This window comes from Meleagris gallopavo, chromosome 7, assembly GCF_000146605.3.
Source record: "Meleagris gallopavo isolate NT-WF06-2002-E0010 breed Aviagen turkey brand Nicholas breeding stock chromosome 7, Turkey_5.1, whole genome shotgun sequence".
In the NCBI taxonomy this organism is placed as follows: Eukaryota; Metazoa; Chordata; class Aves; order Galliformes; family Phasianidae; genus Meleagris; species Meleagris gallopavo.
In genome coordinates, this window is record NC_015017.2 from 32,834,333 (window position 1) to 32,859,192 (window position 24,860).

General features: G+C 38.3%; 1 long non-coding RNA gene across 4 annotated transcripts; it reads right to left on the bottom strand.

The window, feature by feature from the left end:
* Nucleotides 1-295: 295 nt before the first annotated feature.
* Nucleotides 296-24,715, bottom strand: LOC104911836. 4 transcript variants are annotated; one of them, XR_004160387.1, is made up of 8 exons: nt 24,350-24,715; nt 23,705-23,803; nt 21,904-22,970; nt 20,393-20,504; nt 16,920-17,004; nt 10,645-10,709; nt 7,929-7,980; nt 296-7,543 (listed from the first exon to the last, which is right to left on the bottom strand). It is a non-coding gene; the product is annotated as an uncharacterized LOC104911836 (long non-coding RNA). The 4 variants fall into 4 exon arrangements; XR_004160386.1 differs by lacking the exon at nt 16,920-17,004 and having other exon boundaries at nt 24,350-24,713; XR_004160385.1 differs by lacking the exons at nt 296-7,543; nt 7,929-7,980; nt 10,645-10,709; nt 16,920-17,004 and having other exon boundaries at nt 17,011-20,504; nt 21,904-22,185; nt 22,832-22,970; nt 24,350-24,670.
* Between the last annotated feature and the right edge of the window lie 145 nt (nt 24,716-24,860).

A 24,860-nucleotide genomic window follows, 5' to 3' on the forward strand; every position in this document is an offset into this window, starting at 1 on the left:
CTCCTCTCCTCTCCTCTCCTCTCCTCTCCTCTCCTTTCTCTTTCCATTTTTTGTTGAGACCAGGAGGGAATCTGAGTCAATGCACCCCACTTTCTATAACTCATGCCTAGCATCTGTCTGCCAGAAAGTCATAGAAATGCTGAGTTTGAAAGGGAACTTAAAGATCACCAAGTTAAAGTCCCTTCCAGGAACAGGATTGCCACCCATTAGATTAGGCTGTTCAGTCACCACGCAGTCTTGATATAAAAGTCTTGTTAAAATCAAATCTATCATTTCCATTGCAGTTTTCAATATCTTTTTTTTTTTTTTTCCTCAGTAACTCCTTGAGTTTCTTTACTGTGATCATATTCTAATTTTTATGTGGATAAATTCATACACACATTCTCAGGTAGACCAGGAGGACTAGAATATATTCAAGAAATCTGTTTCTAGGAAGCTCTAAATTACATCAGCAGTACATTGTAGCAATAACAATCAAGTCTGGCTCATTTCCTTGGCATTAATGACTAACTGGGAGGGCTGATGGCCTCAAGAAGTAGTCGTTATTTTATTAGGGATTTTTATTTTGTTTTTAATTAGAAAACTGTTAGAAAAAAAATTCTTCTCTGTGTTTAAGAGTAATGACAAAATCACAGGAGAAAAAGTCCAATCACTTTGAGCAAGTAAAAAGTCTCTTTTAAATATTTAATAATCCTTGGTTAATCCTGTAGCACACCAGTGGTTTCTGCTGACTTCATCTTTTCTCCAAGTGTTTGCATTTGTCTGATCCCAGAGGGATTGCTGTTGATGTTTTGAAAAATGAAGCATGCAGATTTTAAGCAACACTTGTCAATAGATTGTACACTTTTGGATAATGCTTTACAAGATTGCTTATGATAGATAGCTCTTTCTGACTTTGAGTTTGTCAGGTAGGATGTACTGAAAATGGGTGAGGAAAAGAAAGACTGGAAGATTACAAAAGCCTTTAACATACTGAATAAACAGAAGAGACAGATTTGCAAACCAACCCACTTAGCCTCTCTTAACAGAAAAAAGATTGGAATAAATCATTAAATAAACTACTTTCAAACTACTGGAACTTAATAGGGGAATGGGTAGGTAGGAGATGAAACAAGATCATCAAAAAACTGCGTGAGAGAAAACTATTTTCTTAGGCCAGTACTCAAATTCAAAAAGATCTCAATGAGTTGTGGAATTGATCCAGGAGAAAAATATAAAATTAAATAAAATATAAAATAAAATAAAGGTGCTATGGTGATATTCAAAGGGAACAAACTTCGAGTTTAACAGGGAACAATCAAATGCACAAATCTTAGAAAACTCTCATTGTATGTAGGTGTGTAGACATGGCTACCATCCTTGTTCTTGTGGAAAGAAGAGGGATGGTACTAAATGACAAGGTAGCACAGAGAGTGAATTCATAGATAGAGGTTGAAAACACTGGAGAACAGTGTCCTGAGAACTACTCAGGACACATTTTTCTACCTGTGACTGGCCAGGAAAAGTGGTGCACAAAGTTCGCATTGGTTTGATGCCCATTTTCCCATTTTTAAAGCAACTTACAAATTATCATGATTTGCAGGCTCTGTCTTTAAGATGTGTTATTTGTAACTTTAAAAGTTATAGCTAAATGGGATTAGTGACCGTGACAATGTTTTCTGTTGAGCAGACTCTTGATGACTCTGTTTTTGTTAACTTATTTGTCTTTGCTTTGTGAAATTATGTGCCATTAACTCACCACGTCCTGTAAATCCTCTGCAGTAATAACTACATGTAACAGCCCTTCTGTCTAGTCAGTTGAGATTTGACAGCCTCTGTTTGCTAAACGTATCATTTCACTGAGACTTTGGAACACACTTTTCATATTTCTCCATTCTCATTATCCAGCTAAGGTCCTCATAACATATGGTCCTATTTTCCTAATTGCATTCACTGTTACACGTCAAACCAAGATAATCTTTCAAACCGTCAGGCTAATCAGTACAAAATGCATGGCCACTGTTTGCACACATGCTGGTAACGAGGTGGGAACAGGACCTACACAAATCAGAAAATGCCACTGAATCCCAGCTGGGTTGTTTATTTCTCCTTTGTTTTCAAAGGTGATCTGAAATGCATCATCTTTCTCATTTACATGTTCAGAATCATTTTCCCAACAGATTGCTACTAACACTAGTGGCTGATGTCCTACCCAGCCAGATCTTCACCATAACGTAGGGCTTTGGCTAATGATTTCCATGAGACAGATCTTAAGGTGAACAACTAAAATTGTTCAGGATGTTATTACTATTCACAAGAAAGTACAACATATTATTTAACCGCCTCTAAGGACGCAACAATGTAGAGACAGTCAGTGTGGTAATTACCACTCAGTTGTAGGTTCTTATTTGGTAAAAATAACAGGTAACACACAGACTGTAATTTACTTTTCATACCTCTGACATAATCACAGCAACTCTGATGATTCCCCTAAAGCAGCTCAGCTGGGAACAAGCAGAGGGAAATGAAGGGATGGGTTAATTTGTGTTTTTAAAGGTACAACTGTACACTATAACAAAGCCAAAGAAAACCCTATGCTTGCATTGTAAAAATCTTTGATTCTGGGGCCAATTGAAACATCATAGTCAATTCTATCAAAGCTGCACTAATTCAATACATCTGAACTGAATTCAAGCTTTTCTTTAGTAATAGTCAATGAATTTTCCCTAATCTTGAATATCAGAAACCTTAAGCCTGAGCCATCAGCACTCTCCTAAAGATGTTGAAATAGCTAGAAACTTTGATTTAACCTAGTAAATTTCAACAACTAAATGCAGAATGCACACACATAAGAAAAGAAGACTCACTGGGCCATTTAGCAATTGTATCTTGACAAAATTTTTTCTCATTCACCTTTGAAATCATTTTGAATCCCCCAGTCCAGTAGGTGAGCAGAGGTGAGGCAGCTGTAACTTCATGCTTCCAAGGTCCAGTGGTCAGACTGAATATGCATTTCTTGTAGGCACATCATAAACACACATGCACCTATGGAGGTTTATATAGTTGGCAACAACCATGTTAACATGGATGTACCAATGCCTCAGAGAGTCTCCCTCTAGTTGATCATGATGGATGTCCAGCCATGCGTATACATGTATATATGCTATATGGATCTCTCCAGCAAGTAGGCTTGCACAGTCAGCCCAGTAGCTAGCTCCGTTTGCTCCCATCTTTAGCTGCTGTCAGCACACATACAGGAAGATCTTCTAAGCAACCTTCTGACTTCACAAATTCTCCCACAGCTACTGTGGGCCCATCTCTCCAGTAGTCATCTCACAGACCCACTGCTTTCCCTAGAGCCAGTCTTGAAACTTTCCCCACCTTTACCTCCATCCCAAAACATCCTGAAGTCTTGTTGTTATTCCACTAGCTGTGAAAGTACGTGGGAACAGCTTGAGAGCATCTTCTCAGTTGACTGTATAAGAAACATCATCCATTTTTAATCAATATCCAGCCATCAAGAGATGACTGGTTTAATTGGATCAGATTCCTAACTATATTTAAGCAGAAGTAACTGTTTCAAATATAATTAGCACAAATCCTCGGAAGCCTTCATCTGAAATTAGCTTCTGTAACTGGAGTTATCACCTTTCCTGCTCAGTGGACAGCCCTTCATAAGGCTCCTGATTACACAGATATTGGGTTTACTGCTCTTGGAACAATTCAGCCTGATGCCTAGCCCATGCTAATGAGCAGCAAATGAGGGAAAGGACTTTATTTGCCCAATAAAAGCAATGAATGCACAATTAAAGGGTCTCATTTCTCTCGCATGTTTCGTGTCTCAGACTTAACACTTTCAAAATGTTTCAAAGATATGTTTCGAAAGTGAAGAGAAACCTAAGTACTGCCCCATGGAAATGTGTGTATTCACAGTGGGACTCTATTTAGTGCTTTAGTTTAATCTCTCATCTAAAGTTGTATCTGAAGTAACATCAAAGCACGATTTTGGATAGGTTTTTCTTACATGCATTACATAGAGATGACTTTATACAATTCAACTGATCCAACTCAAACTAGAAATCAAGTAGATAGTTATTCAATCAATGTGATATATGTGGTAGTGCTAGGAAAGGCATATAGGAGCAGGTTCCATGTGGGGAGAGATTCAATAGATTAACATAATCTGTTTGGGAAAGCGATGCATGAGGTGGGATGTCATGGGAGAAAGTTATGAACAAGATAGAAGAAGTTAATAGGCAGCAATTATTCACTATTTCTTGCAACAGAAGAGTTTGGGAGTGTGCAATAAATTAATTTGTTTAATTTAAGAATAGGCAAAGGTCAAAGTTTTTTTTCTTGTGCAGTCCCGATTAAACTGAAGAACTGACTATTATAGGATGTTATGGATAATAAAGTCATAGAAAGGTTCAAGAGCAATTAAACCAATACAGGGAAGAAATGCACTTCTGGGGCTAATCTGCACAAATGTGGCTGCCACGTCTCTGAGCTGAGGGTGAGAGCAGAAGGGTTGAACTGCGGGTGCGTTCTCATTCCTTTGCTACTTGACAACAGCCACTGTCAGCGATGAAATATTGAACTGAATGGCTTCATAGGCATCTTTGTGGCCATGTGCCATATTCTGAGATTTCCTCTATTCACAGAGGTCTCTCAGCAGGTGGCTTCAACCCTGGCTAGTACAGAACCACATCCCACCAGCAAATGCCCGGGGGTTCCATGCAAAGCAGACAGAACAAACCAGTAATAATTGATACTGGTCACGTAAGCTGCAAAATGACTTGCTTCTAAACACATTACTAATGTGTGGCTAATGGCCAAAAGAAAACAAACTGTAATTAAGAACATGAGATACTTCTCTGTATTTTAGAGGCAAAGAAGGAAAAGGATGCTTAGGAGCTTGAATTTGCAGATTCAGATAATTAACTTTGGCATTAGAGGCTTATTAAAATATATTGCCCAAGAGACCAGATAGAATGTGAGATAGCTGGGTACAGAACTCTCAGAGATAGTGAGAACAAAGCTTTAAGGCCTAAATGACCTTTTACAGTTCCTGAATATCTTATGATATGATGTTTGAAAATGAAGATTGCTAAACAGATGGAACTGTTAACGAATTTAGGAAACAACATGACATATGCTCAAAGGAGCTTTAGGAAAAAACTTTTGTTTCATGTGAAATCCTGTGGGTCAGCCAAGATCAATCAGAAGTAGAAAAAAGGAGAGGAAAAGGCAAAACTTTTTTGTTAATTAAAGCCAGAAGATACAAAGGGATAGCTCCAAATCAGCTGCAGATCTTGTGCATCCAGATGATGCCTCCGACTGGCTCTGGTACACAGCAGAATAGACAGTGCATGACTTGGAGGAACGGAATTGAAGCTGACAGGTATGTAATAGAGCTAACTGCTACGGCTTACGCCTAAATAAGTGAAATCAATTAGACGTAGCGAAAAACAAAGGATAACTGAGCCAGCACTCAATTGTTAAGAAAAGAGCTCTAAAAATTATGACAATTTTTGAAAACTAAGAGAAGAGCTACCCTTTACCTTCTCTTGCTGTAACATTTAAAGTATATAATTCACAGAGAAAAAAACTAACTTTGCTGCCAGTGGAATAGCAGAATATGTTTAACCACAGTTATTTACTGCTCAGTGAAAACCAGAGTTTCTCTATGAAACCTGGTCTTAGATGCTTTTAATTTCATGCTAGCCAGCTGGATGAGCAGTTCCCTGCCTCCTGGAGCATAAGACAAACACAACATGTCTAAAAGTGGTGCTGTTACCCATGGCTGGCATGACACATCCCCTCAGTGCACAGAGCATTGCACTGATGCAGTTATCTGGCCTCGAAATCATGAGATGTGCATCACTACAGTGCTCGTGGTTTTCTCTTCCACTCACATTCATGGAAAACTGAACGAAAAAAAACCTCTTCTCTGCTTAGTTTGCAAGCTAAGGAAATAGTTTAGCCCTACAAAAGGTATTTCTGGACAACAAACCCCAGCATGCCAGAATGCTTTCACAAGATGATGTCACTTAGGCTACTGTTCCTCTGCACCCTGACATAATCTTCTGTTTTTCAAATGGCATTAGCACTCTGTTTTCTTGACTTTCTATGAGCAGCGACCAGCAAATTCACTAGCTAGTTCAGGGGCAGTAAATGACAAAGGGCATGACATCCAAATCAGCAGGATCATCTGATGGCACCATGGGGTGTTTGATGGTTGCTGCCACAATCCCTTTCTAGGAGGACCCCAGTGCTCAGAAATGGGGCCAAGTCTCTGAGGAAGGGGTAGGTTAATTTGCAATCTTTTTCTTATTCAGATTTTTTTCCATACTTTCAGTTTCTTTGAATTTTCTTTCTCACCAGAGAAGTTTGTTTTAGTTTAAACCTCTCAGCTTATTTTCTGTGATTGGAAAAACACTGTTCCCAGCAGCAATTGAAATTTAGGGTCCCAGGAAAGCCGAGCTGAAAGACACCTGCATGCATCTTATCTACTGATTAGGCCCATGTCTTGCCAAAGCGTACCTGACATAAATGTTAGAAAAGCTTTCTGTTACATTTCATACCCATCACACACAAAATATAAATGTTAATAACTTATTATCATTTGTTGTTAACATTGCAATGTCAAGCATTCATAAGTCAATGTGTCTGGACAATCTTCTCTTTTGCTCTCATGCACTATATTGATATGCTCTCTAATTATACCGTGGCACACTCATATTTCCACAGGACCCTGACCCATTTGGTGCACAGATCAATCAGGGCTACTTTAATGAGTACAGTTGGTCAATATTTTATCTCAACACCGCTGTTAATTGTGCGGTTGTTTATATTTACCAGCAAGGTTTAAACATTGTGCTGAGGACAGAGCTGCTAATCTCCACACTGATTTCCTAACCACAGTCATTATTTCCCCACTTTTGTGGGGAATGACCATTGATCTTCACCTCCATGCTACAATGGCAGGACAGTAGCCTACTAATTCCGTTGCAGGAGGCTGAAGTACAAACAGATGCAGAACAAAACAGTTTGCTAATTTTGGATATCTAGTCTGAGACTGCTGGGATTTCAGTCTTTGCGATCAGCAATATGTGACATGCCATAAGGCACATACAGAGCACCTCTCCTATTGCTTCCAGCTGCATCTGCAAGAGGTCAGCATTTCTCCAGAGCACGTGAATGTGTTGCATTGCAACGCCCAAAAATCTTGCCCACATTAGTGTTCACAGGTGGAAAGAAGGTCCCACCCCATTGCCTAACTGCCCTCAGGGATCTTTTTTTCCTCACTGCTTCATAACACCTGGAAAAGGGACCTGTTCTAAAGCACTCTAGCTCTTTAGATAAAAATGTTTTGCTTTGGACAAAACTCAATCTTTTAAATGGGAAAAATCATAATTTAGTGACAAAAAATAAATTATAACTTGAAAATGATACAGAACTTACAACATTAAACAGAACTAAGCACTTTTACTTGTCCAAATTATGTTGTGCTTCCACTGTGTTTTTGTGCTCTTCGGACTTTCCCTCTCTTCTCCCTGTCATCCTAGAGCGACAGAAAACATCCATTTCTGAAATCATAGAATCATAGAATAATAGAATGGCTTGGGTTGGAAGGGATTTCAAGGATCATCAAGTTCCAACCCCCATGCCGCAGGCAGGGCTGCCAACCTCCACATTTAATACTAGACCAGGCTGCCCAGGAACCCATCCAACCTGGTCTTGAACACCTCCAGGGACGAGGCATCCACAGCCTCTCTAGGCAGCTGTTCCAGCACCTCACCACTCTCATAGTAAAGAATTTCCCTGTAAAATCCAACCTAAATCTTTCCACCTTCAACTTAAAACCATTTCCCCTTGTCCTGCCATTATCTACCACTGTAAAGAGTTGACTCCAATATAATACAGAATTATGTGGAAATAATCCTCACTTGTGCTTCAGTGGGCTTGTCTGGCCTCTTAGGGATGAAACACTGAACTCTTCTTTAACATGCAAGAAAGAAGAGAAAAAAAATCACATTTCAATTATCTTAACAGCTCACTATTAATTTTTTCACTTCATTTGTGTTTTCTTTCTGTGCTTTAAGATCACTCTGCTTCTGGAGAGGTGAGAGCAGGGCTGCTCTTCTCTACAGTGTTATTTCCAGTTCTGAAAGCTTGCAGCTCAGCAGGGCAAGCCAGCAAAGTTCATACATCTCTTACACCTGCAGAGTCCTGACCTGATCTTACTTCCCTGGAATTAAATCTTAGACTTTTCAATGATTTTAATGCAGTCAGGCTTTCACCAAAATGAATAATAGCCAATGCTTAGTTCAACCTGGTAAATAATGTTTTCTCATGGCATTGCAAACAGGGATGAACTGATCCATGCAGTGACCTATGCTCTTCCCTCAGTCCCTCACCTCACAACTAAACAAATTAATGCAGCTTTGAGGCAACGAAGTTCAGAAAGGATGGTAAACCATGTACTCTCTTCCCAAAGCCAAAATAATCTGCATTTGCTTTGGAACACTGTCATGAATCACTTTAATCTTTCATTTCTTTAGATGCTTTTTTATTTCCTTCTATAAATCCCATCCTCTGTGAGTTGCACAGTGTCCATTCCAGTTAGATTTGAAAACTCCTCAGATGAAGGTTTTAGTCATTTGCTTTTTGGTGAGTAATTGTACTCATTTTCAGCCAGAAGACAGTTAACCTTTAGAGACAGTCAATTGCCCTCTCCATGTACCTATCACTGTACTTACTGGTAGTGTAAGACTAAAACTTAATAACCTAGAAGAGATGAAGCATTAGCTTTGCTCTGACAAAAACTCATTCTAAGTTTTAAGGCTAGAAATTTTCAAAGGAAGCTGAAGGATTTGTTTCTTAAATAACTATAGTTTGGTAGAGTTGATACTTGTTAAATAGCAGTCGATATGAATCAGACAGCATCTGCAGAACTGTTTTTTATATTTTATCGTAATAACTACTTGAGTTCAAAGACTACTGCAGAAAGATATTGCCAAATATACACAATGCACAGATGTATATATCCCTTTTATCAATTGTGAAATCTTGTTTTGCTTTAGAAAATGAATCCTAAGTACTTAAATTAAATGATGGCTATCTATATGAAAAACAAAAGGAGATTGTGATTATCTATAGACATATTTAACTTTCTATATCATTGAAACAATGCTATTAGAAGAAGCATTATATGCAATAAAAATACAAAACAAATATTACAATATGGTGCTCTTGATAGTAACTTAATAAACACCAAATTATAAATGATTGCGCAAACACAGTAGCCATACATTTTTTTACAGTTTCTATACAGAATTTCAGGCCACTCTCTAGAAAGACTCATACTTATCCAGATAAAGCTCAAGGTAACTTCTAAGGATAAGAACTATTTAAGTGATGTGAGGGAGGTGAGTTCTTTATCTGTCTGCTTGGAGTGCAAGATTTTGATTTTGATTGCAGAAAATATGAGAGCTTCCAGCTCTTCCATTTCCTTCTGCTTTCTCTCCTCTTTACCTTGGAGATCTACAATTAGTGCCCTGGACTGGGACATGAGGGAGAGAAAGAGATGAGAGGAATTCCAAGGGTGATCAGTCTTACCTAGAATTAGAAGATAGAACGAAGAGGACAGGAAAGATGGGAGAAGATCAGACTGGCCTGGGCAGTTCTCTTCAGTCTGTCTCAGACTTCTAACATAACAGTCAGAAAATAATTAAGGAGGTGGATTATAGGGGATGTGTTTCAGGGAAAGGAGATGGGAGAGGATGATGATGATGTCTGTGACTGCTGTCAGGAGAGACACAGGAGTACAATCTCATCTAAAATACAAAATGAGAAGATGACCTCTTTATGGCCTTAGTTTTGTTTTCCTTTTGCTTTTGCCCATGAAATGAGAGGGCACATGGCCTTTCTGTTTGGTCCGGATGGAAACTGGATCTGCAAAATTCTTCTTAAATTGGCAGATTTGCTTTTCTTGCCTTCTCACTTTCCATGTCACGACCACCAGCAGCCTGATGGGAGGTAGGGAGCTCAAGGTGTACAGACATGGCTTTTTCCTCATCCCCATTTGCAAGAAAAGAGCTCATTTTTAGAAGATTTTGTGTGGGCTTAAAAAATTCTTAGTAAAATTAATCCTTTTCATAAGTGCTCTAAATTCTTAATTCCCCAAATGTTAAGAACATTTACTGCTGAGAAATAGTTAGAGAAATTTTCTTACTGCTAAATCCATCTGCCTACTTAAAGACGAAAACTTATATTACTTAGCAGCCTCCAAATGATACATTCTCCTGATGTGTCAATTTTCAGATGTTTCATATTTTCTGCAATCAAAATTACAAAACTTTTAAGAAAGATAGCTCTGGTATTATTATTATTATTATTATTTTTTGTCATTTTGACATATTCCTTCAAATGATAATCGAGTGGAGGAGCTAAAAACATTAATATTCTTTAGGCAGTCATTATCTGGCAACTCTTAAGTAAGTCCCTTGCCAAAACTAGAAAGGAATATCCCTACAAAGATACTTAAAAAGAGACAATGCCTGCTTTGGTGATTACTCCATACAAACTCTTTGCGAGAACTGAATTTATGAAGACATGCTTAAAGCTGGAAATCTTCCTTTGTTCGAATAAGAATGAACTGACCTGAAACAGCATTTCAGCTCCTTTTCAAACCCTCAAAAATGCAAAGGTGTAGCTAAAGGAATGTCCTGCATGAAAAAAATAAAATGGAAACTTTAGCACTATAGAGAAGTTTCTGTCCAGACAAAGGACATGAAGCAATAAAACTCAGTAAAAATTATAACCCAACAGCACATATTGCAGCATATTAACTAGTCATCACCTGATCCTGCTGGCATGGTAATTCCATGGAAACACTGGGGAAATGACAAAAATGAAGGGAATGAGGATTTTCATCAACCAGTGCCTGGCAGAGGTGTAGTCTCATGTTGTTAAATGTGTGGCAAACCCAGGCAAGCATAAGCCCTAGCTCTGCCAAAGAGTTACATTCAACTGTGCCTTCTAATTCTTTTATTGAATAATTAGATGATAATGTAACACAAAATGTCACCAGCTTCTCTACCATACGCATCTGCTCTGCTGGGTTAGGATTATGCAGCCAGAACAGAGGCATCAGTTAATCTTGATACATTTTAAGAAACAATGCTATGCTATTTGCAATTTAAAATGTTTAATTTTAACCTATTTGGCTGTTGCAAAAGACTTCCTTCAATAATTTTTGAATAATTGATTTAATTATTTTCTTTGGTCCCATGAGACTTAGTCGAACTTTTAGCTTTGACCATATTCTAAAATGGATTACTATGTCAAGCATCTTTCATGTGTCTTTATACAAAATTATTCTATCCCTTCATAAACAACTTCAATTTTCCCTGTATCATCATGACAAGGCACACTGGGGGGTAAAACAGTTTGGCCTTGTCTTTTTAGGGACACATGGTCAAGCACAGATTTACTAGGAAGTTTGAAATCTTTGTCAAAAGCTTAAGGTTTCATAAAATATATTATATTCATAGAACCATAGTATTTTTTTAGTTGGAAGGAACACTTAGAGGCCATCTGGTACAATTCCTCGCAAGGAACAGGAACATCTCTATCTCCATCAGATTACTTGGAACCTGGTCCAACCTGACCTCGAGTCTCTGCAGAGATGAGGAATCCACTGCCTCTCTGGGTAACCTGTTCCAGTGCTTCACTATCCTGATATTACATAACTGATGTAATGTCTGCTTTCTTTCTACATTCCTTCAAATTGAAGGAAGATATTGGCGTGAAAAGATAGCTTATTCTGAGACAAGGCAAAGAAGAGTAAGTGACTATTCCCAAATTTATGATGCAGACAATGTTAGGATGAGACCTACCACATCTGTCTGTACATTGTTCCAATGTGGTGGCATGTCTACTGTCATGAGTTAACCGAACTAGTGAAATAGCCATGGGTAGCATTTCATAATTCATGTGGAAATCTCTGTAAACATCTCAAGTTCTGCATTGCTAGCCTGTATGAGGAGACTTTTCTCTGCTAGGAGCTGCCCCTGCAGCCACAGAAGGGGTGATGAGGAGCACATCTGCATTGTGCATCCATGGGATGAGCCCACAGATGTGATTTCATGCTGAGTCTGATGCAAACCACGGGCTTTTTCCAGTCCAGGACACCATATGCTGCTTGGAGTGTGACAGTGGAAAAACTCATGTTAATAGCAGGAAATCTGCACATGAAGGTTTGTTAATAAAACATGCACAGATGAAGGCATCCACTGCACACAACGTCCTTTGGCGTAGCTGTAGAGGATGTTCTTTATCTCTGAGAACATGTGGGAGGACAGCTGTAGGGGCTATGTCCCCCTGTGCTTTCACAACCTAGTCATGAATTTCTTCTGTCAATCTGCTGCTTTCGTGCTTCATTTGGCAAATTTATTGGCTATGCAGTACATCACAGCCCTTTGAAAAACTGTTTAAACATATGTAGTACTTCTTTATAATCATTAGTTCTCTGTTTTCTTAACTAGTAAGCCAGACAATGGCTTTCTATAGTGTCCTTTTATTAGGAACCTTCACTGTACTTACATTTTTCATCATTATCTGTTAGGGTTTTTCAGTCACTCCTCTTGACAATATGCCTGGAAATTCAAGAAACTTGAAATATGTTTGATTCTCCTAAGCTGCCTGAAACACTTCTCCAGATTCCCAGCAAATCAAGCAATGTTTATTACTCAATTTTCATAAATCATGAAATCTCCTAGAAAGCTCCCTTTTCTTGTTATATTTATGATTTAAGAGAAACAATTATCAGAGCCTAGCCTTATTTCAGGGCTGCAGTTTTCACATGCTGAGAGCACTGTGATTTCATTAATAATCAATAAAAAGGCAATAGAAACTTCCCCTTCAAGCATCCTATTCGCTATGAGAGAATGTTCTAGTTTAAGGCAAAAGTGTAATGCAGATGGATGATGACAATATCACTGGAAAGATCTTCAGGCATTTACATATTTTTCTGATTCCAAAACCCATTAGAGAAGTCAGGCACATTTCACACTCACTTTTGAGCACTGTGAACACTGCGAATTTAATAATAATAGGAGTTCCAAGTCGTTGCTAGCATAGTGCTAAATGCAACCTGCGTTTCGCAGAGGCTTTTTTCCTAAGTGACAATCTCAACAAGTCTAGACAGATTTTTTCTCCTACACATTCACTGAGTTCCTCCCATTTTGCTACTGAACAATTTCAGCAGCAGCAGCTGCAGTGAAATGATGCAGCCAAAACCAAGCATAAAGCTAAGCTACAATCCTTCAGTGGATAGTTACACGGAAATCTCTTTCTCTAACCCCAAAAAAAAAAAAAGAAAAGAAAAGAAGAAAAAGTATATCTTGAACATCTTGCCTTCATATATCTAAATACCAAAAATCATATTCTTTGATGGTATCAGGGAATTGCTTGAAGCTGAATAGATACTAGTAACATTTTCCTGCTAATATTATGACAGTAGCATTGATATTGCTGTGATGGTCTTACAATATAATAGAAACAAGTTTTGTGGGGGGAGAGGTAATACCTTTTATTAAACTTGCTGGCATAGCTGGAAGAATAGTGTGTCTGTGCCCCTGGTGAAAGTGCCTGAAAATATCTGTTGTTTTCATTTTTCTTCTACTGCAAGTAGTTGGTCTTCCTACAACTGCTTCACAATTAATTCATACCAACTGTGCTAGAGAATGCTCTAGCTTTTGCTATCGCTGGCACAGTCACTGACAGACAATCTCACTGTAAACTGGAATCCAGAACATCTCCACCGCCTGAAGAAGATGGAGAGGAAAACAACCTGGGTTGAGCTAGCTGCACTCAAGTCTTCGCCCAAAGAACGGCTGTTTACATGGGTTGATAGTGATAGGACAAGATGGAATTGGTTTTGAACTCAGACAGGGGAGATTTAGGTTAGATGTTAGGAGGAAGTTTTTCACACAGAGGCTGGTGAGGCACTGGAACAGGTTGCCCAAGGAGGTTGTGGATGCCCCATCCCTGGAGGCATTCAAGGCCAGGCTGGATGTGGCTCTGGGCAGCCTGGTCTAGTAGTTGGTGACCCTGCCCATGGCAGGGGGTTTAAACCAGATGATCAGTATGGTCTTTTTCAATCCAGACCATCCTATGATTTTATGGCCCACTGCTGGCTTCCATCTCATTGCTCCGTGCTTGCCCCCAGCAAACATCCAGGAATTCAGGGCTAGAGTAGGGCTGAGCCACAATGGCTCAGCTCCTGCAAAAACAAAGCTGGAACAAGGAGGGGTAACACCACTTGAACCAACAAAGACTTCTCTAAATTAGAGGTCAATACAGAAGAAGACTAAGAGGTTGTCTTAGTTGTCAGAAATGCCATCTTTTTATGATAATGGCAAGTACAAAGTCATTTATTTTTCACGTATTACATAGCAACACTTGTCTTGCAGACAGGTATCTCAGGCATGCTTTCAGCACTGTGCTTTTAATGAGGTGCTTGATCCTTGTGTAAAATCAGCACCACAGCCTTTATCCAGCAAGAACTAACAAGGAACTATAAATGGCCCAATTACCAGGCTGAAATGTCATTCACACATTTGTTATCTCCCACACCAACAGGGAAAAATAACACAGAGGCACAGTAGCTGAAGGCAAATTGCAATTACTGTCGATTGAACTAGGACTTGCAAAGATCTTCATGTAATTCAAAGCTTTAAAATTTAACGTGAACTACATTCAGTTTTGAACATCAGTTGGGTTCATTAATATTTAGGTTTAGATTTGCCAAAAAGTCATAATATCCTTATTAATAATATTAGCAGCTCTAACTGTTGCCAACATGATACTGCACTTAGTTTTAACTCATTAGCTAAATTATTTCGGGAACGGTAGTGCTCAGGATGGAGAATTTCTGGAACATGTAGTCATGGAGAAGTTTGACACCCTTCCTCCAAGTCACCATCACATTAGTAGTGCAGAACATGACACTCAAAGAAGAGATTTTGAATATTGATCTTCTAATGGACTTTTAATTCAAATCTTAATCATTTTGTTGCTAAAGCATAGGCTAGTAACCTTTGAAAAACACTAATGCACTGTCCTCATCTAATTTAGGTATTTGTAGATAATTCCTCATCACTTTCAGAAAAATAAGATTTTTTGTTCTTTTCTTGTCATGAAATGCTTTTTGGCATTTATACGTCCGGATACATATCAATCAAAAATGTAAAGACAAAATAAAATTAATGCATTGAATGTTTCACTTGCAAAGTGCCCAGGGAAACTACAGAGCATGTCTAGATACCAGCATCATCAAGATCCAACAGACTGCTAAGAGTAATAGAACAGTGCATGTATTCTCCCTCTTATCATGAGCTGTCAGTAAATTCAATAATTGGAGCTTGAAATTGCTTGTTGCTGGTGCTATCTGCAAGGCAAAGAGATAGGAATGAAGATAGGAACAGACCATGTGCTGAGATGGAGGATGTTGTTTTCGGACTCAATACTAGATTGATTTTATACTGGTGTACATCAAATGTTTTCAACATATTTGCGTTGTTTTCCAGCCAAGAAATATCAGGCAGCTTATAACACATTTGCTTAAATTTGTGTACAAGAACAAGCTTGCTTTGAACTTTATATAAAACTAATTATGATAATATGTATTACTGAATGCAGGGAACTACAAGCAATGGAAACAATAAACACGTCTTATCTTTGCACCTCTGCGAATGATAATACTTCAGGTTTTTAAGAGTGACAAAACATTTTTTACCTTTGGCATACCTTGTTCATCTGTTGGTTCTCACTGAGCTAGGCTATAATGCAGGAAGACAGCCTAATTTTTAGCTATATTTGGTAAATCTCATTTTACCACCAGTCTTCTAGAATTTTGTCAGTCTTGTATAGATAAACCATGCTGCGGACTGGTTTACTGTGAAGTGCTTTTTTTCCAAGTTAAAATATGAACAAAATTATATTAGGAAAAATTCTGGCTTAACAGCAAAACAGTAATTATTCATGAGAGTATTGATATAAAATATCAACAATGTTTAACACAATAAAAAAAAATACTCCTCAATTTTAACTATTTTTGAAATTCTTAGAGTATAAAACATAAGGAGCTACTTACTGCAGGTCAGTAGGTGTTTCCTTTTTCCTAACTTTTGTTCTGTTTCATTTTGGTAGGTGTTGTTTCGAGGTTTTTCCTTTTCTTTTTTTTTTTTCTTTTTTTTTTTTGTGACTATTAGGATGTAAGGTCAAGATAAATTACATTTTCTACCCATCATTTTTCTCCTAGAGTATCTCTTGCATCAGCATTTCCCTCAAGCTATACTCATGCTTCACCAGTTTTTTAAGCACAACAAGCAATCTAGAGCTTGCCATCTCACAGCAGAGTCAATCCAGCTCACAGGAGAGGATATTATATTATTCTTCCTGCTTGGCACACATCACTCCCTTGAACGTATTTGCTCCTCTCTGCTGTTAATAAGAGAAGCTTTGGCCTTTGGATCAAATGTCACTTGCAGTACCTGCTGGAACAGTGATTTGTATTATGGATTTGCAGCAAAATCCACCACAATTATTATGAAAATTTTCCTTAGGAATAAGTGGATCCAGGGAAAAAAAGCAATAAACCACAGACAGACACATAGATAGCTATTGGAATGGACAAAGCTACTTCACTTCATTCCTTTTAAATATCTCTGTAACAAAATTGCCTGGGACATCTGGACACCATGGTCAGCTCAGACTCAGTGTATTCTTTCTCATATGAAGTTTTGGAGTAAGGAAGACTACAGCCAAGCTAGAGATTTTTGACAGTGTATGTTGCATCAGTGTATACTATACATAACTGCAGTTATTTACTCTCTGGAACCACCATGCAGTCAGTGCAGTGAGCTCCTCACCTGTACTGCTTTCCAAGGACAAGGAGAGAGGGATGTCCAATAAGGACTGTGAGAAGGTTTTACCATTCATCCATGTTGCACACACCTAACACAGAAACAAAGAAAACAACTGGAACTGTTTAAAATAATTTGAATACATATTTACTTGAAGTTAAACAAGAATTTCATCCCTTTGCATGAATGTTCCCTAAGTTATAGCCTCATTTGTAGATTAAATTTGCTTGAGGACAAGAGTTTTTAAAGGAGCTAGATAATCTACAGCCATCCAAGAGGCATAATCCATCCAGAGACATAATTAATAGCTCCAAAAAAAGGGAATGAAGTTTAAACATTCATGTTTCAGATATTGGAGCGTGGCTAGGATGTGTTTTGTATCTTTGTAGCCTGAGCTTGGGAAAAGAGTTTCCTTAGATTTTTTTCACGCATCTCACCACTGACAGAGACATATTACTGAAATAGATGATCTTTAGGTCTCATTCGGTTCTTAATCACTGGATCCTGTGATGCAGTCAGGTAACATTTTTCTCCCTGAGCACATTAAAATATGTAGGCAAACCAGATAACATTTTCTAAGCTTATTTAATATTTCTAATGTGGTTGTCAGTTGGCTTATGAAATGTTTACCTTTACAGTGGTTTTCACTTTCCTCTTAATAAGTTTTCTCTTTGGAAATTAAACCAAACCATGATATTGTGCAAAGATATTGCCAGTACTGCTGACCACACAGAGTACTGAGTTTCCTGAGGCCATTTTATACTTAAATGTTGGAATGTGAATGAGTTTACTCACTGAAGAAGATACTGTATTTGAAATCTTCCCAACGTAATTTCTTTTTTTTAAACTTCCATCACCTAGTGTTCTTAAAGTCTACCCACAAATTAAATACTGTTCTGTGATTGTGCAAATTCCTGCATGGCATTTAGCCACGAAGTTTTGGACCTCTGTACAAATGAAGGCCAGATGAAGCAAGGCGAGTACAACCAAAAGCCTGTGTGATGTGCAGGCATAAGTTGTATACTCGGCAGTGTTGCTGAAATTGTAAATTCAGAATCCCCAGCTTGCACAGCTGTGAGTCAAATCAAAGTAAAACAAGCAACTAATTTCAAGTGGATACTGCCTCAGACCACCCAGAGTCCCTCTGATCGAGTTATGCTATCGGGCAGTGTTATGTACTATTAGAGCTGTCCTTGTGGGAAATTGGGTCAAAAATCTCTGGCAAAGCCAGATTGCTTCCTATTTTTATTACTCTTTTGTGATTTTTAATGGTCTGCATGCCAAGCCCTCCAGCAGTTCAAAAAGGAGATGTCCGCAGCTTAATATGGGGCCCATCAGAAGATGTGGCTACAAACAAATGGCAATTTTCTCATATTTAGGCTTATTCTCTCACTTGTTGGTGGCATTTTTTACCTATAGAAGTACTATACACACGCATGCAACACAAAAGCTCCTGCAATTCTCTAGTCTTACCACCTGCACTGTGGTGTCACGACTTTCTCCAAACTGCCATCGTGAACATCCAAAGAGGAATTTTCTACTTTCTCCTCACACAACTTCTGTCTTAATGCACTGAATTCTTCCACTACTCATGTTTACACCTTTTAAAAATTCCTAATCATGATTTTCAGCCATACTAGACGTGAATAGTTCATTTTATCATTCTGCAGAGTGCATGCTTTCCTGACCCACTAACCACTTTTACAGCTTCTCTCTAAACTCCCTCCAAATTAGTCAACATCTTTCTGTTAATGATGCATTCAGAGTTAACCTAAAAGGTGAAAAAGCATCACTAAATGAGCTCCTTTCTACACTAGCGGTGGCTTAAATGAAAGTAAGCTCAAGCAAAAAAGTTGATTTTAATGGTACTAGCAGCTGAGAGAAAGTCTGCTTAGAAGTGGAGCCACGAGGCAGATGGATGGTTACAGGAATTTTAACAGACTAATATGCTAATGTGGAGATGCCAATAAACAGAATCATTTGGATGAATATTTGATGGATTCAGGGCAATATCATAAGATTTTCAATTTAATTAAAAAAGATCTAGGAAACTAGAGAAAAACAGAAACATGTTCTCTTCATACTCCTTAAAGGAAATTGTTTTGAGTTTTTTTCCAGTCCAATAATAGGAAACTTTAAAAGAATAAGAATGACAAGTATACAGTCTCTTTACTTACAGATATTTCAGAAAAGGAAAGAACTGATCTAGTTATTGCTTCTGACTAAAGCAGAAGGGATATTTCAGACAAGGAGCTTGTGGGAGGGAAGAGATTGCATTACCTAATTATATATGCTCTTCCTTTGCATCCATAGACTGCCATACAATTTCTTTGGTGTAACAAGTGAGCAGTGACACAGAATGTCATGGAATTGCTTGGACTATAAAACACTACTGGTTGTGTGGAGAGATTAGTATTAAAATATTAAAATGTCTGCTCAAGAAAAGCAATAATCAGAATGCTAAAAAATGGAAGAAATTAAATGTCAGAGTCTACTCATGCAATTGCTAAGGAAAATATTTAATCTTTTGTATCTTAGTTACATGAGTACTAATTCTATGACAAAGAATCTCTGGCAGGGCTATAAAGAAAAAATAAGTGTAAAGTCAATTTCAACATCAGATTCAATATCAAATTAATGAGAATATTTCCAATGATTCCCAGAGCTGAGAATTATCTCAAAACATTTATGGAAATTCTTAAGAAATTACAGCTTCTATTGAAAGAGAAAAGAATTCTTGTAAATTTTTAATCTAAGCTATACAGACAATTACATTAATAAGAGCAAATTATATCATGAAATATTTAGGTTTTCTCTATGCTAAATATTACTTTGAACATGATTCTCCTGAGAAGATTTGAAAGTTCAAGAAATACGTAGAAACAAAACAGGAACAACTATTAAATATAATTTTGAAAATGTATTCATAGCATAGAGCATTGCTTCCATCATTACTTAAAAAATGAAAATACTTTGGTGAACTATTGCATTTTATTCTTTTTGTAGACAGAGAGAAAACATAATAAATACTTTGTGCAATATGTTCATTTAATAGAAAAACAGCTCATGTATTATAGAACACATAATGTACAATTAACATCAAAGTTATGGCAGAAATGCACAGCTATTTATTAATGTCTACATTTATTTTGTATTATGCCAAAGCTAACCAGCCATGTATTTGCTATCATCCACAATATGTCTTGATAATTAATCCAATTGTGAAATTTCCTAAATTGTATGCTGCTGTTGCTTTTGTTGTGTGGCTCCTCAATGTGACACTACTTCATAATTAATGCATGCCACATTTCCTGTAGGAAATGCTTTGGTTTCTAGCCATCCTAGTCCTTACCACTGACTCACCACTGGGTATATCCGCACTGACCCACAGGCTGGGTCCCCATTCTCACCCAAACACTGGCCTTTGACTGCCCATGCACCACCCAGTGGTGCTGAGATGTCAAATCCCAAGAGTTTACCTGACAGATGACTGTAGGAGAGCACATTGGAGACACAGTGTAAATGTGGACAAGTCCACCCCCAGGCTGTCAGCTCCTCCCAGGTGGGAATCACTGCTATGGGGAGGCTACCCTGAAAAAGATAAGCATGTGTTTCTGTAAATAAGAGTTCTGTTCTTACATTTAATACAATTAACACTTGTACTGACACATATCCTATGCACATTTTATATATATACAAAATAAATATAATTTATATATATTCATATGCACACATATGTGTATATACAATCATCATACAATCTACACAGAAGTCCTGCACACACACCCTCCCCATCAGAAATATCTATTATTATTATTAATATTATCTATATTATTATTATTATATGTATCTATTATTTCTTCAGGCATGCTCAGAACCTGCCCTACAATAAGCTCTTCAAAAGTTTCTATGCATAGGGCACTTTCTCTATATTTGCCTTTCTATTCTTTTTCATGGATTTTGTCTGCCCTTTCTTTTTTGCTGTTTTCTTCTGACTTTTTCATATATAAATTCATTTCTTTTCTCATTTTTATCTCTTTCTCTTTTTGTCTCTTGCTCGTTCTAGCCCACTCAGTTTCCTAGTACCTATTCCACTGGGCTATATCTTTGATTTGTGCTTTCTCCATTTTATTTGGAGGCCGATAAAGGAGGGAGCAAGTGGCCCCATGTGTACAGAAGCAGGGATGCAGCACAAAGGCTGGAGCATAGGAGCTGGCTGCCTGGCATGTCACATGGCAAAGGACATGAAAGAGAAAAATTACAATTATGAAAGCCTGTAGCTCAAGGAGAGAAGCTGAAGTAAAGCATGGGGAGCTGACAGCCTGGCCTCAGAGGAGAAGAGCAAATAAAGCTGCCCAGGAATGAGAAAGAGGGCTGCACAGTTTGCCGCAGCTCAGAAACTCCGAATTAACAAAAAAAAAAACCTGCAAACCAAGAGGGACTTGCATGGAAAGAGAGGAAAAGCTGCCTAGAAACCTTTTTCTTCTTGTTCTGTCTCACCTAATTTCCTGGAGGATTTGTTTTGTTTTGTTTTTATTTTTGGTTTAGAAGGTAACTAGCCAAGTGTGAATTTCAGGAAAAAATAAAAAAGAGATACACATCTATTTATCTATTTAAAGGCCTCTGCTCCTTCTTGAAAGCCTACCGACAGAAATAAAGGCAGTGCCACCTCCACTTGAGCTGAAATTGGAGCCTATCACAGCCACAACCACAGAGTAAGGCAGATTTTGCTCTTCAGTTAATGCAAAAGGAGTTGGAAGAGTCCAAGTTTGTTAGACTGAAATATGATTTTCCCCTAATCATTCAAAATTTCTCCTTCCTCCCCTCTTTTAATTTTTAAATGCCCGAAAGATATCATACTTTCCTGTACTCAAGTGCCTGCTTTGGAACTGTGTTACAACTTGTTTTTTGTGAAAGCTATGTCTTAATATTCACTTCCCACTTCTCTTTCCACTCTTCCTAATAGTAAATAATGCACAGAAGGCCTTACCTATTGTTTGTAATGTGCAGGACAATCAGCCATGCATCTCTTGCTGCCAAGGAGCCCCTTTGGATCAGCAGCCCTTGGGTAGAAAATTCATTGGTCAACTGCTGTGGTCTTCATCAGGCTTTGCATTAATCTTTGTCATCCTCAGATCTTGAATTTTCTCACCTCAGACACATTTCCATATATATATATGCATAAGGAGAGAGGGAGAAGAAACTTCTGGGGCTGGTGCACCAGGGTGTTGATGGATGGAGCCAAGTTTGCATTCAGGCACTGAACACTGAACTGAGTTGAAAACAAATATCAGTTTTCATTGCAACCTTAGAGCTCTTTTGTGGAAAATTAATTCATGAGAACAGTAACTCAATTAATCTGTGTTAACTTTGCTGTTCCTTCAAAGAACTTTCACAGCTGCATTCATTTAAACGTTCCAATATCTTTTGGGATTGTTCTCCTTGCATGTATACCTTACGCTTAACATAGGAACTATCGTCTCTCAGTGCCTGGACAGCCATTTTAGAGGTGGCCTCAGCATCCAAGTCCTGCCTCTTAATTCCAGTACAGATAGCTATGATTTTTTATTTCATCTTCTATCTTTATGAGCCATCCTTGTACCATCACTACCCCACAAGCTGGTGTTCCTCCATCTCAGTCACAGATGGCAATCTCATGCATAGGCCTCAGTGATTTCCTTGTTGACTGCTTACAAGTGAACTTTTTACACCTAAAAATTAACCAAAACAAAGGCACAGCAAAAGAAAGCAGAGGCACAGAGATAATATAGCTTATGGGCTGCCAACAGTGTGGAATATCTGCCCAACTAGGGGGCCATAGAGGTATGTGGGGTTTATGAGGAGCTAGATAGGTTTTGTCAACAGTAAAAGCATTTTCAGCCACAACACAGCAGCAAATACAATAAAGACAATGCAACCTTGTGCTCCAGGCAGTGCACAGTTCCATGATGAGTCTCGACCTACACATCTCTTCTGGGCAGGGTGAGGTTCTGTGCATAGGGTGTAGAGTCAGCTTTGGGGTTTGATGGTCCGAACACACACAGCACACTATATTTTCTGGAAAAAGAAGGAAATGAAAGCCAAGCTAGGGCAAAGAGGAGAAAAAAAATATGACAATTTTTCAGTCAGCAGACAAGAAATGAAAATAAGATTTGGTAAGAGATCAGCTTTAACTCTGAAACAAATCCGGCAGGCACTTGTGATAGCATATAGCTGTTATCCCTACAATGACAGAGAAAAACACCAAACAGATCACTTCTTTTGTGTCTGAAATAGGCCTTTGTCCTAACTCCATAGAAGAGCAGCCTGGACTGGATGATTCAAACAGTGTTATCACAGTCCTGATGCTCTGACAAGGTGCTTTGTGAGTAAACCAAGGTAAGTTTTATCGCCGTGTATCTAGTTATCTGTCTAAAGAATACTTTCAATTTTCATTTTGTCATTAAGATGGATTCACTCTGAGTTCTTCCTAAGGAAAAAATATGCCTTCCCTGTGTCTGCATTATTTCCTTCCTATGCATTCACTTTTCAATAGCATATACAATTGTTTGATACACACGTATATAAGTATACATAAAATGATATTTTCATGTGCAAAAATTAAAGAAAGCTCAGTCTTTACATCAATACCTGAGAAGACCTAGATAAAGCACGCTGGTTGAATTTAAAACGTCATCTGCCATAGCAAAAAAACTTTTCCAGAGACAGATGCTCACATAAAGCAGCAAAGCTCCTCTGAAGTGAACTGAGCCATGATAGCTCCATCTACAGATTTTGTCCATAGCAAATACCTCTGTGGACTGATCCTGATCCTGGAGAAGTCAGCCATGAAATTCCACATATTTTCAGTAGGGCAGAATTGGTCCCAGTGTATACATACAGCTGAATTGCTGAAAAGATGAAGGAAGAAAAAGGCGTCGTAAAGTTCCTGGTTTGCTAAGCAGATGGGGGAAAGAAGTCCAATTATAGTGTAAAGCATCATTTCACTAAAAGAAGTGTGAGTGCTGGAAGAGCTCTGAACAGAGGGGATTTTGCTCTGCCATGTGCAGTCTCCAGGAAACAAAAGGAAGGGTGTGACTGAAATGAAGACAGGCAGAATGTAATATTTTCCTTTGATGTGTAAACAGATTTAATGCAACAAAAATCAATGAGGAAACTCTCCAAAGGAGAGTATTTTAATGTGTTATCATATTTCACATAGATTTCATAAAAACTCAATTTCAATTATAGCACAGTTTACAAACAGTGCTGTGCCTCCCTGGAAAACATATGGCCATCAAAACTTCAAACAAAATACTGCCAAAGCCGCTCATAAAAAATAAATACCCATAAGCCAGTGTGTTATTGTCCTTATAATGTTTGTTGAATGCCTATAATTCTTCTCGTGTCCGCCTCGGTTGTCAGCTCTCTGACACTCTGCTCTCCCTTCCACTTACCTCCCATGGAAGATGTCTTGGAGACAGAATGCGAGCAGGAAATATAGTGTGAGGAGCTCTTAATTATTTTGGATATTATCTTACATTTCCAGCTGGGCTGCTGCAGAAAAAGAAAAAAATATCATAACCAACCCCTCGCAAAACAACGGAATAGCATCAGCAGAGAGACAGTGGCTGAGGGATGGGATGGTGCTGCAGCATCTGCTAAAAATGAGGAAATGGACTCTGCCCCAGTAGCAGCAAATGGTTCCCTGAGATCTCTGGGCTCCTGCACAAGCTGCTGCTTTGATAAATGAATAACCTGCCCCACAGCTCAGTGTGCCCCTGCCTGACAAGCTGTGGTCGTGTTGAAGCTTAACAGGGGCACTCACAATTGGCGTGAAGTACCTTGCCTCTGGTCTCTCTGCAAGAAGCAGTGCAGGATCAGAGAGTGTTATGCATGCAGGTGGGGGCTCATTTTTGTATTTCTCAATCTTAATCAAGGGAGTAGATCAAAGTGGATTCCATGCTT